This window comes from Triticum aestivum, chromosome 2B (assembly GCF_018294505.1).
Source record: "Triticum aestivum cultivar Chinese Spring chromosome 2B, IWGSC CS RefSeq v2.1, whole genome shotgun sequence".
NCBI classification, from domain to species: Eukaryota; Viridiplantae; Streptophyta; class Magnoliopsida; order Poales; family Poaceae; genus Triticum; species Triticum aestivum.
This window is the reverse complement of record NC_057798.1, coordinates 742205411-742219589: the sequence shown is the minus strand read 5'-3', so window position 1 is coordinate 742219589 and position 14179 is coordinate 742205411. Positions and strand designations below refer to the sequence as shown.

Sequence of the window (14179 nt, the reverse complement as noted above, 5' to 3'; positions counted from 1 at the left end):
ATACATATATATTGTCTTAGGACTTAGGACATAGGGGTCCATATGTCGTCGAGTTCGCCTAGGGCCTCCCGAAACACAGGGCCGGCCCTGCAAGCTTGGTGTCCATCGATGACTAAATGTTAGTGAGATAGGAAAAAAATACGGCGATAGACAACATGCGCCTTAGTGATAGTGGCATCTAACAAGAAAAATATTATCGGACATCAATGTGGGATCTTGCCGAACAAGATGTCGGTCGTTGCAGACAAATGATGACAACACTACCCATCGTGAGGTCGAACAAATGGAGTAGCGATTAAACACGTACCCCCACGCCGTCCTCTATATGGGCCAGCACATTTCGGGGGTTTTCCCATATGTTTTTCTTTCCTTTGTCATTTTCCTTTTCTGTTTACATTTTTATTTTCTGTTTTATATTTCAAATCCAAAAAAAAATCATGATACAAATTTGAATTCATGTACTTCTTGAAAACCGTGAAAAATTTCAAAGTTGTGAACATTAAAAGTATGAACATTTTTGAAATTCCTGAACATTATTTCCTAACTCGCAAGCATTGTTTCGAACGTCATGAACATTTTTTAAACTGATGAACTTTTTTTGAATTCATTAATTTTTTCCAACTCAAGAATATTTTTTAAAATTAGTTAAACTTTTTGGAAGTCATGAACAATTTTCGAACTCATGAAGATTTTTTAAATTCTTGAACATTTTCTGTATTTAAGAACCTTTCTGGAAATTCATGAAAATTTAACGAATTCACGGGAATTTTTGAATTCACAATTGTTTTTTCAATCAAAGAACTTATTTTAAATTCTCAAATATGTTTTGAATTTATGAACATTTTTTGATATCATAGTTTTTTTTAAATCATGAACATTTTCTAAAACCGTGAGCATTTTTCTAAATTACAAACATTGTTTGGATTTATGAATACCTTTTTTTCAATGCTGGAATATTCTATGAATCTTAGTTGAAAAGAAAAGGAACAATAGAAAAAAGAAGATACATTTTTTCAGACATGAAAATAAGTACAAGCTAGCTCCTGCATTGGGCCAGCCCAGTTAGCTGCAGCGCTGGCGTGCACGATTGGTTGAGTTTTATGAAACGCGTTGAGGTATTTATTCGGGACCTCCTATACGCCGCGCTTTGCGGCAAATTGGCGGCGTGCCGCACAGAGAGGGACCCGACTGGGCCGGCCCATGGAGTTCTACCGCAGGATGCAAAAATACGGGAGAAGAATGAAACACGAGTGACCAAGGAATCGAACCTGAGACCAGCTGCGTACCAGCACGCACTAGTAGCCACTCCAACTAACCACTACTGCTGTCAAATAAAGCAGTGCACAACTTAAAGAACTAGTCATAAATGTAAAACAGAAACGGTATCCTGCAGCGACCTGGAACCATTACTGTAGAAAATTGGCTATTGTCACGAATCTGAATTAGTTACTGGGGTGAACGTTTTTTAATGCATATTTTGAAAAGGTATCAACATTTCTTGGATTCCCGAAGAAGAAAAACGGAGACAGAAACATCTTCTGAATATGTGAACAAAAAAAATTGAAAAAGCTATGCATTGCTTAATTCAGTTTCCATGCGTGCTAATGATTCCAAGTTTCCAATTGTCCGATTTACAACGCTAATATCTAAGAATAACAACAGTGACAAAACACAACACTTTTTGACTTATTCGAACAAATCTTGAAAATTATGAACAATTTGAAGGTAAGTAATGTTTCAAAGTTTGAACATTCGGGAAACAACACGAACAAATTTTGAAACTCCAAACAAAATTTTTGAATACATGAAGAATTTACAGAACAGGAACTTTTTTGAAATTTCTGAACAAAAAGTTGAAAAGCTGACCATTTATTGAATCTGCGAACAATTTTTTGAAAACACGAACAATTTTTTGAAAACACGAACAAATTTTCTAAAAACACGAACAATTTTTGAAAAATGGGAACAAATGTGAAATCCCAATTTTTTTTGAAAAAATGAACAAATTTTGAAATGTGAACATTTTTTGAAAATCAAGAACAAAATTTGAACTCCGAACAAATTTTGGAAACACAAACAAAATTTTGTACATTTTTTGAAAAGAATGAAATTTTTTTGAAACCTGAACCAAAAAATTCGAACATCTTTTTTAGAACCGAACAAAGTATTGAATATACTGAACTCTTTTTAAAATTGCGAACAATTTTTGAAATTGAAACATTTTTTGAAATCCCGAACATTTTTTTCAAAGTTGTCAAAAGTGTGAACAAAAACATTCTTAACAATTTTGTTAACACACAATTTTTTTTGAAAATTCCAAACAATTTTTGGAAAATGCATACAGTTTTTGAATTTGTGAACAAAATTTGAAAACACGAATTGTTTTCAAATTCTGAACATTTTTGTAATAGTGCAAACATTTTTTTGAAAAAGAAAACGTAAACTTAAAAAAGAAAAAAGAAAAAAAGAAAAGAAAAACGAAACAGAAATAGAAAAAGAAAGGAAAGTAAAAAACCGATTCAGGAACCTTCTAGAAGGTTCCCAAAAACGGAAAAAATCAGCTGAAAACCTCTAGAAGATTCCGATAACCGGGAGCGCTGGAACGGTTAAACAGGCCGGCCCGTTGCGTCGCTGCTCGGTCGCTCGCCTGTGCGAAGCGCCGGCAGTTTGACGCAACTAGCGGCAAATAGGAAATTCCCTCGCGGGACCTCCTATACGCCGCGCTTTGCGGCAAATTGGCGGCGTGCCGCACAGAGAGGGACCCGACTGGGCCGGCCCATGGAGTTCTACCGCAGGATGCAAGAACACAGGAGAAGAATGAAACACGTGTGACCAAGGAATCGAACCTGAGACCAGCTGCGTACCAGCACGCACTAGTAGCCACTCCAACTAACCACTACTGCTATCAAATAAAGCAGTGCACAACTTAAAGAACTAGTCATAAATGTAAAACAGAAACGGTATCCTGCAGCGACCTGGAACCAGTACTGTAGAAAATTAGCTATCAGGCTGGTCACAATGGGCAAGAACATAAGCTAGTAACTTACACACTTCCCTAGACTATGTTATTACCTCCATAGTGGGTAGGAACATCTATGTAGTGTCATGCAACGATGTACTTATTAGGTTATAGACTCATTGTTTCTTGGAGTGTGTGATGTTCCGGTAACTTAGCTAGTTACCACAAGCACCTCTCTCTTCATTAAATACGTGCCACATAAGCAAAGTTGTATTGGAGTGTGTGATGTTACTCCTAAATTCCTCCCCACTGTGACCAGCCTTATCACGAATCTGAATTAGTTACTGGGGTGAAAGTTTTTAATGCATATTTTGAAAAAGTATCAACATTTCTTGAATTCCTGAAGAAAAACGGAGACAGAAACATTTTCTGAATATGTGAACAAAAAAAATTGAAAAAGCTATGCATTGCTTAATTCAGTTTCCATGCGTGCTAATGATTCCAAGTTTCCAATTGTCCGATTTACAACGCTAATATCTAAGAATAACAACACTGACAAAACACAACACTTTTTGATTTATTCGAACAAATCTTGAAAATTATGAACAATTTTAAGGTAAGTAATGTTTCAAAGTTTGAAAATTTGTGAAACAACACGAACAAATTTTGAAACTCCAAACAAATTTTTCGAATACATGAACAATTTTCAGAACAGGAACATTTTTTGAAATTTCTGAACAAAAAGTTGAAAAACTGACCATTTATTGAATATGCGAACAATTTTTTGAAAACACGAACAAATTTTCTAAAAACACGAACAATTTTTGAAAAATGGGAACAAATGTGAAATCCCATTTTTTTTGAAAAAAATGAACAAATTTGAAAATGTGAACCATTTTTGAAAATCATGAACAAAATTTGAACTCCGAACAAATTTTGGAAACACAAACAAAATTTTGTACATTTTTTGAAAAGAATGAATTTTTTTTTGAAACCTGAACCAAAAAATTCGAACATCTTTTTTAGAACCGAACAAAGTACTGAATATACTGAATTTTTTTAAAAATTGAGAACAATTTTTGAAACTGAAACATTTTTTGAAATCCCGAACATTTATTTCAAAGTTGACAAAAGTGTGAACAAAAACATTCTTAACAATTTTGTTAACACACAATTTTTTTTCGAAAATTCCAAACAATTTTTGGAAAATGCATACAGTTTTTGAATTTGTGAACAAAATTTGAAAACACTTCTGAACATTTTTTGTAAAAGTGCGAACATTTTCCAAAAATGCGAACATTTTTTTGAAAAAGAAAACATGAACTTGAAAAACAAAAAAGAAAAAAAGAAAAGAAAAACGAAACAGAAATAGAAAAAGAAAGGAAAATAAAAAACCGATTCAGGAACCTTCTAGAAGGTTCCCAAAACCGGAGAAAACCAGCTGGAAACCTCTAGAAGATTCCCAAAACCGGGAGCGCTGGAACGGTTGTTAAACGGGCCGGCCCGTTGCGTCGCTGCTCAACCAGCGGCAAATAGGAAATTCCGTGTTATTCGCAAACAGCGCACACCCCTCTTCTTTCCTTTCGATCCAGATGGGCCGGCCCGTATACGTTTTTTTGTGCATTCAAAAGAGAAAATGTAATTCGGCAAGAGCATGAATCGAAACTGCAACCTCCTCCTTCGAGCTTGAAGGCAATGACCACCCCGACACCAAACCTAATGTGTATACGTACATCTTTCACATCCTTTTTATCCATCTACTTTCCTTTTTTCTTTTTTTCCCTTCATCCAGGTTCAATGAACTTTTCAATTTTTTCGTGAACTTTTTTGCAAACCAATGAACTTTTTTTCAAAATGAAAGAAATTTTATCAAATTTGATGAACTTCTTTCAAATTCGATGAACTTTTTTGAAAATCAGTGAACATTTTTTCCAAGATTGATTAACTTTTTTCAACTTCGATGAACTTTTTTTCAAAATGGATGAACTCTTTTTCAAACTCAAACTTTTTATCAAAATCGATGAACTCTTTTTCCAAATTCGATAATTTTTTTTTCAAAGTCAATGAACACTTTTCAAAATCGATGAACCTTTTTGCAAGTCGATGAACTCTTTCAAGATCGACGAACTATTTTCAAAATTGATGAACTGTTTTTCAAAACCGATGAACTGTTTTTCAAAATCAATGAACTCTTTTCAAAATCGACGAACCCTATTCCAAACCGATGAACTTTTTTCAAAATCGTGATCTTTTTTTCAAAATCGATGAACTTTTTTTACAAAAGCGGTGATTTTTTTTTTCGAAATACGATCTTTTTATTCGAAACCAATGAACTTTTCTGTAATTCATGACATTTTTTCCCAAATGTTTTCAAATAATTTAAAAATCAAAGCGCTACAGTATGTTTACATGTGTATGAATAAATTGTGCGGTGACAAAGTACTTTAAACTGTCCCCCTTGATTTCGTCAGTAGTGCGGTGTAGTGTAGTTGGTTTGCCCGTGTCGCGACCAATATTTGTTGTTCTTTGCTCGCTTGACTTTTTGCTGGGCCGGCCCAGTTGACAGCCGCGTGGGCGCCCGAACTGCCAACTGGCGCTAAAGGCGCCCGTTAGGAGGGAATATCCTATTTGACGCATTTTGCGTCAAACTGTCGACGCGCCGCACACCCCTTCGCCTGATTTGGGCCGGCCTTTTTAGTACCTGTTCGTTGTTTCCCCGTTCCTCTTCCTCGAGTCACTGTTTCCCCGTTCCTCTTCCTCGTCCCGCATCTCCTGTCTTCTTCCTCACTCGTCCCGCATCCGCCGTGCGCCGTGCTCTTCCTCCCTCGTCCCGCATCCTACTTCCTCCCTCTTTGTCTGCTTTTTCCTGCGGGGATCCCGCTCCGGTAAGAGGCCGCCGCCCTGGTAAGCAGCCGACGGACCTCTTTCCCGTCGGCTCGTCCGAGGCATCGCCGATTAGATCTGGCGGACGTCGTCGTGATGGATGCTTTTTTGCAGGTGGTCACTGCTTCCTCGTCGGCGTCGGCGTCGTCTAGGGTTCCGTCAAGATCGGGTCGTCTAGGGTTCCATCGATCTTCGTCAAGTTCGTCATCTTCAAGGTAATGTCCCCAGTTCCCTCTTCTGTGTTCTTGTCAAGCTGGTTCGTGTCCTCTGCAACTTGCTGTCAATTCTAGATCCTATCAGACTGCAACTTGCTGCATTCAAGTTCTTGCTGGTTTCTTGTGGCCACTTTTGGTTTCTCGGATGTGATTCAGAATTTGGAATCAGGTTATGAATGTAGCATAATGATGGTAGGAGGCTGTCTGTTTCATGGGGTTGCCCTTGGAAATTTTGTGTGTGTGTTAATGTTGATGATGATAGGACACTTGTTAGTTTCTGTAATGTGTAAAATTGTTTGAACATTGTGTGTTCACTCAAATAATTGTTCTTGTACTACATCACATCTAAATTTTATAACATCAATTCTTTTTTGAAGTTTTTAACATGGATGAACATTTTCTGAAATTGAGGGTCAAAAAATGTTCGCCAATTTGAAAAAGTGTTCTAGAAAAATCCAGAAAATAAATAATGTGAATTGTTTAGAAAATTTAGAAAAACAAGGAAACAGAAGAGGAAGAAAATAAAATTTAGAAAAATTGGGTGTTAGGGCTACATATCCTTCTTGCATTGGAATTAGTCCTTCATCACTTCTGCTTTCTTGGCAATCAGTTGCATCTTCTGCTTTTTTGTGTATAATGTAACTATGAGTGATACTATGTACTTCTCTTCTGTTTTGCAGAATTAATTTTTGTTTCAGCAGCTTACATTTACATGAACTGTTTTTTTATACCTGAAATTTCAGCACCTTACTTTTTATTATTTTTACACAGCTCTCACTCAACTGTCAAAATGCCTAAACTTTACAAATACCCTCCGGGTAGTATCAAACACAGATTCTCTACCATTAGGTGGCGTAAGGCAGTTGCTGATTTAACTGACATCCAGAAGTCATATGTTACCAAATATGAGCTTGATCATCTCCTGAACATTCCCCCTCATTTAATGATTCCAATTCCAGTACTGCAATGGGTTGCGAACCACTTAAATTGTAATGGAACAGGAGTTTTCAGGAAGGGTCAAAAGATAATTCATCTAAGAAGGGAAATGGTAATTCAAGTTTTTGGTATTCGTTCTGGTTCCGTGCCTTTTCCTATGGACAGCACAGATCAAGTTATCGTGGCTAGAGTATTGGAACTTAGGTCTGAGTATCTTGGTGTTGGGGAGAAGAACATTTCATTTGATAACATAATCACCAAGATGAAAAATGATGAGACTGAGGAAGGCTTCATACGGAGCTTCATGTTTTTGTTCATAGCATCTGTTTTATGTCCAACCACTCGGAACTATGCAAACTGGAAACTTCTTTATGGGCTGGATGACATTACCAAGCTGAAGACATTTGATTTGGCTCAGTTGTGCATTGATCACCTGAACAATGAAATTGATAACTTCAGCACTGAACTCTTCAATAGAACTGAAGTTCCATTGAATGATTCAATCTATGTTGGTGGATGTTTACCCTTGGCTGCTGTAAGTTTTCTTTTCTCTGTCATTTTCAATTTTTTACATAGACTTAGTTCTGCAATCTTTTTTTATAGTCACTGATTACCTCTTATATCTTCTCTTATGATTCACAACCTTCTTAGATTGTGTATCTGGACTTCGTAGACTTCACAAAAGCTTCTAAACAATGAAACATCAATTATGGAGTCCCTAGAATTGCACATGTTCAAAATGAAGACTTTGACTATCTAGCTACAGTGGATCTGAACAGAGCTTCCAAGAAGAGTTTTGCATTGGGTTTCTTACCAGTAAGCTTCTAGTATAAATTTGTTGTTGTTCAGTTTTCAAGTTAGCAAATTTTTTTTTGCTTCTACAAGCAATCTAGAAGGAGCAAATCTTGTCATTTATAATCCTTTTCAATTGCAATTTTTTTGTGCAGTTGAAAGACATCTCTACGACACCTTACAGTGCTCGTGCAATTGTATTGGCTGAGGAGAAGTGGTCCAAAGCGCCAGCAGAAAGAGAAGAAACAGAAGAAACAGTGTAAAACTGCAGGGACATCAACCAGTGGAACAGCTTCGCGAAGCAGAAACAACGAAATGTTTGAAACAGTTCGCGCACGCCAAGCAGCCCACAAAGCCCGCCAGTCAGCTGCCCCTGTGCGAAGCCGCAACTAGTTGATGCAGAATGCGTCACATAGGAGTTCCCGTATTCAATCACCCTGAAAAAACAACCAAACTTAACAATGATCCGATGCTTCCTATACCCATTAAGCGTCAAAATACTGGAGATTCGCATAGAGGAAACGAAACAAGCCGCTCGATTGGCCGGCCCATTTTAGTTAGCGCAGGCACTTATGATCCCAGATGGTTATGATATTTTTCTAATTATATATTTTTTGGATTACTGGTTTATTTAGTTTGTTCAGAGTTAGAAAAAATCTCAAAAAAATTCAGGTTTTCTAAAAATATTTGCCTTTTTGGACTTGTAAAAAAATCATGTTTTAATAGAAACTTCAGATCTTAAAAAAATGTTTGGAATTCCAGAAAATTCATGCTTATGTAAGCGTTTCATAAAAATGTTCGGCTTTCCATAGAAAGTTGACAATTATAAATAATGTTCATGTTTTCAAAATTGCCCATTTTTAAAAAATATATTATAGTTTTATAAAAATAAAAAATGTTTGGATGCCAAAAAATGTTCAAAATAAAAAATTCCAAATTGTTTGGATTTCGAAAAAAAGTTTAAAAAATCCAAAAATAAAAAAATGTCCTAAAAAATTATTCCCTTCTTGTAACATGGATCTCGTGTTTTTTCAATAAAATGGAATGGAAGCATAAATATCTATGGGATCGGATTACTACGGTACCATCTCACAACAATAGGCATGCTCGATAGATGGAGCGGCCCAGTTGGGGGCACTCTGTGCGAAACTGCGCCGGTTCGATGTAGAGAGTGTCGCATTGGAATCCCCAGTGATCAAGTTGTAGAAATGACACTCCGCAAGACGGAAACTGATACATGAAGGGATTACCAAAGCCAACTGTCAACACATATGTTCATTACTCACTTTATATCCGAACTTGGTTACGTTCATTCAGCGAGTGGAAACCAAATGAGATCGGTAGGCTAAACATCGCGGATAAAGAGATGGATTCAGCCACCAGCGGGGCATGCCAAGGTCAATGTTGATGCAACAATATCTCATGGAGTAGACACAACAGTAGTGTGTAGAGATCAGGTTTCTACCTGGGATCTTCTGTTTTTGTCATCAAAGGTATGGTGGATCTGCCAAGTTTGAGGCGATTGCGTGTCGCTAGGCATTGTCTTTAGCCGAGGACTTGGGGCTTCAAAACGTCGCTATTGCGTCCGACTGTGAGACGGTGGTGAAACACACAAGAGAAGCTCGGGAGGAGACTATGTTAGTGTGATAAAAAGGATTAGCTCTTGGAGAAACATCTTTACTTCTTGTACTCCATCCGATCCTTTTTACTTCACATATATATAAGAATTGTCTGCAAACTTTTAAAATTTGACCATATTTATATGAAAAATATATCAACATCTACACCATTAAAGTTATATAATATGAAAATTAAAATTTCATGTACCTAATGATATTGATTTCGTATTGCGAATGTTCTTATTTTTTTCTGTAAAGTTGGTTAAACGTTGCGAAGTTTGACTTCAGACAAATCTTATGTGCAGAGTAAAAAGGACCGGAGGGAGTATTTTTACTTACGAGTCCAGGAGCTCGAACTATGAGTCTCGTAACCTAGCTAAGCATGCGCTTTATTTGAACCAGGGACACCATCTTTGGACGGGTCATCCACATGATCCAATGTAATACCTATATCTATTCCACTTGATGAATAAAACTTAGTAGGTTTTCCGAAAAAAAGGAAAAAGAAATAGCACTGCGCATTGACTTTTGATGGGTGTTTAAACACCTCCATCGTCATGTCCATCCGTCCGTGACTAAACGACGGTGAAGACAGAAAAAAACACCACCAGGCAGCAAGCGCTTCCATGATAGTGACATCAAGGAAAGGCGGAGACGAACAATGTCAGCACTACCTGTCGTGAGGCGGAACCGCTGGAGTAGCCCCATTGGCCGACAAGCATGGCAACACCGTCGGACCGAAAGATGCATAGGTAGAGTTTCTCGATGGAGCCGGTCGATGAAGCAAATCAGATGTGACCCTCAACGGAGAACCAAGTCAGAAGACGTTATTTGCCGTGATCATACTCATTATATTGGTTTGTTTATATAGTAAGTACATTGTACATGTTCAGTTACAAGTCACACTTTGATCTTTCAAAATCGTGTTTGGTCAGCAGATCGTTTATTGCGCCGAGGTTGGCTAAACTGCAATTTGTGCTGTCTCTGCAAGCAATTACAAGATGTGCTGCTCACCTCCTATTCCAATGTAGGTTCCCTGCCCGGATTTGGACCAAAATTTGCACTTGGCTTGGCATCCTTGACGCCTCGCCAATGATTTGGCGTCATGAAGACTCAGTTAGAGATTGGTGGATTAAGGCAGTTAATGGTGGAGGTGACCGCAGGAAGGCTATCACCTCCTTAATGAGACTTGTCTCATGAGAAATTTAGAAAGGAGCGCAACATAGGCGGGAGCCAAGTGCAAAATCAAAGTGGAGGCCCATCTTTGAACTTTGGCGGGAGCCTAGCAGCTTAGTATTGTTATGTCTCGAGAGCTAACCTCTTTCTTTTTGCTGCCTCACATCTTACATCTTTTTGAAATTGGCAAGTCTTTTGCCTTGTTTACGGTGACTTCGTAAATTTGAAGATGATATACCGGCTCAGTCTTTCGGAAGTGCTCATAGAGATAGGGTGTGCGTGTGCGCGTTCATAGGGATCACGAGCGAAAAAGAAAAACATTAGGGAAAACCCTGCCCCTGCAGACGACCAGGTCTTATATTTCACACGAGGAGATAGACCAGGTCTTATATTTCACACGAGGAGATAGAGACATATAGGCATGTTGGTAGTATCTAATGTTATGTTTTTGTACGTTTGCAATCATTGGATCAGGGACGCTCTTACAAAATAAGTACAACGTTTGGCATGATCATCTTTATTCAACTCGGTAGCAGTTGTTAAGTAACACCAACCAGCACGGATAGGGCCACCTCATTCATGTTCCGAAAGTTGACCATCAACGACGGCTATCTGTTCTTTCTTATAGTTCCATCCCATGGCAATCTGTGCGACCACTAACAAAAGAAGGCTCAGCTGATTGTGTCATATTACGGCATCAACTCTAAAGTGGTATGTTTGGTTCTACCACACCCATCTCTGTCTTGTTTTTTTCCCGACATATTATCAATTTGGATTTAAACTCTTCACTTTGTTTAGTCGATCCCAACCTTTTTCTTCATGCTCAATCCAAAAAATTGCTTCATTTTCTCTGCAAGGAAGCAATTATGTAGAGTTAGTGAATTGCCCAGATATGAAGCTGTTATTCAAAATTCACAGCAAAACTGAACAATAAATATTAATTCAGTTTTGCACACCTACGTTGTACTTCCTCTAGCGATGCAGGCCATGAACAAACACAAATGATTCTCTGCAGTGTTGTGCAAACATCTGAAACAGTAAAATAGATATCTAGATTGGTCATCTTCAGAAGCTAGGGCCTCTATAAACAACATCCATATATGTTGCCCAATGGGCATCTGAAATCCCTACTAATTAATTGATGATTAATCCAATGAAATTAAGCACTCTTACGTACTTTATTTATTTGTTTCCTCATTTATATGATGGGTTAAATTTGATGAACACTGGCAGAAGTGTTTTCTAGGTCAAACTGTCTTCCAACATTGAACAAGTTCCCTGCTACTTTCAAAGATGGCAGAAAATATAGTAACACAACTCATCCCGGAAGAGCATAGATTGAAATGGATTGCACATAGCAATCACAATGTGAAATGTTTTACAGAAGATGAGATAAGAAGATTTACCAACAACTATAAAACTATACTTGGTAGAGGTGGCTTTGGAGAAGTTTATGAAGGAGTCCTTGAGGACAAAAGTATGGTTGCAGTCAAGAAGTTTATCTACAATGCAAAAGAAAATTTTGCCAAAGAGTTGACCGTCCACCGTGAGATCAATCACAAGAATGTTGTCAGATTAGTCGGCTACACAAGAATGTTGTCAGATTAGTCGGCTACTGTGTAGATGAAAATGCCTTTATGGTGGTCACGGAGTATATTTCCAAAGGAGATCTAAGTACCATCCTTCACAAGGATAGCATTCCCATCACTTTGGATACACGGCTAAGAATTGCCATTGAATGTGCAGAAGCATTGGCCTATATGCATTCACAAATGTATACTCAGGTCATTCACGGTGATATCAAGCCTGCTAATATACTTCTGGATGATGGACTCAGAGCAAAAATATCAGACTTTGGAATATCAAGACTAGTCAACACTGAAAATACTCTCTATACTGTAAATAATATAGGAAGTATCGGCTACATGGACCCTCTGTTTGCTCAGAATGGTCGCCTCACAGCAAAGAGTGATGTTTATAGTTTTGGAATTGTACTCCTGGAACTGATCACTAGAAAGGAAGCAAAAACAGAGGGTGGAGAGATTGGCTTGGTTGAAAGTTTTCTTCGGTCTCTTTCAAAAGGGGTTAGGAGGGCGAGGGAGATGTTTGATCCTGAAATCACAACATCAAGTGATATGAAGACTATTGAAGGGATTGCTAAGTTGGCAGGTAAATGCTTGAAGATGGAGCTTGACAAACGTCCTGAGATGTTAGAAGTTGCAGAGCGTCTTCACAAACTTAGAAAAGCTCCTCGTCAGGTACAAGGAAAACTTGCTCTGTTTTCTTGGGGAAAGAGAAATAAATTAGCGCCAGCTGAAACACCACCAATTGAAAGCAGCAGCAGTACCCGAAACGTGGTAACTTATATTGATAGGTTGACACCGAGAGGCCACCCCGCAAAAAAAAAAGAAGACACCGAGAGGCCAATCGTTCGAGCTGGATGATCTGCTTCGACGATCGGCTGAAGTTCCGGGCGAGGGTACAGTTGGGACAACATACAAAACGACGCTTGATGGTGGTTATGAGACGGTATTCAAGAGGCTGAGGGACGTGGACTTGCCGAAGGTGTACTTTGAGCAGCATATGAGGATGATTCGTGCCATCCGGAACAAGCACATTGTGCCACTGCGGCGGTATTACTACAACACGGATGAGAAGATGCTAGTGTATGATATGATCCCCATGGGTAGCCTAGCAAAAGTACTCCATGGTAATGTATATACTTTACAATGCTATCATATGTTTGCCTTTACAATTTCCAAAGTGTTTGATGCATCGCTAACTCATGATGTGTGAACCTACTAGGTTATCGAATCCCCGGCACGACTCCGCTGGACTGGGAGCAGCGGTTGGCCATCTCACTCGCTGCTGCACGTGGTGTGGCGGCTATCCACTTAGCTGGACCATCGAGCTGCCATGGCAACATCAAGTCTTCCAATATCCTGCTCACCGGCACCCACAATGCATGTGTGTCGGAGCACGGCCTGATGCCACTTGGCGTGTATTCCAATGCCTCCGGCTACAGCGCGCCTGAGATCTCCGGCAATAGGTCAGTCTCCCAGAAAGCCGACATGTACAGCTTTGGCATCCTACTGCTGGAGCTTCTCACTCGCAAGGATCCAGCAAAGAGCACACAAAATGAGGAGGGATTAGATTTGGCACAATGGGCATGGTCTGTTGTACGCAAGGAGTGGACGATGGAGGTCTTTGACGTGGAGCTCCAGCCCCTAGGACGGGAGCAGAAGGCCGGGGAAGAGGAGAGCATGGTGCAACTTCTGCAGCTCGCCATAAACTGTTGTAGTCACTATGCTGACTCGAGGCCTACGATGTCTGATGTTGTGCAAAAGATTCCACGAAGTCCTGACTCCTGACCAAGAAACTTGCACATCACAGTGAGTGAAAGTTGCTTGGTCACAGTTGCATTCAAATGTCATATATTTTCGGGACCCCCTTTCAGCTGGTTCTGGTCGAGAACTGCCATCTTGAAAAAGAATGTTTTCATTGCAAGTTTGTAACGGATCCTACATGCTATTGGCATATAAACTCTGCAATATTCCAAAATGAGACATTGGGTTCATGATTCTTCCAGCTAAGCTGCA

The 14179-nt window shown here is 38.9% G+C and overlaps 1 long non-coding RNA gene across 1 annotated transcript in view; it reads right to left on the bottom strand.

Annotated features, from left to right (window-relative positions):
• Window positions 1–10955: 10955 nt before the first annotated feature.
• Window positions 10956–14179, bottom strand: part of LOC123047091 (uncharacterized) — a 4302-nt gene continuing 1078 nt past the window's right edge. Inside the window, exon 2 of the long non-coding RNA XR_006422777.1 lies at window positions 10956–11430. This is a non-coding gene — a long non-coding RNA (uncharacterized lncRNA). The remainder of the gene's footprint in view (window positions 11431–14179) is intronic.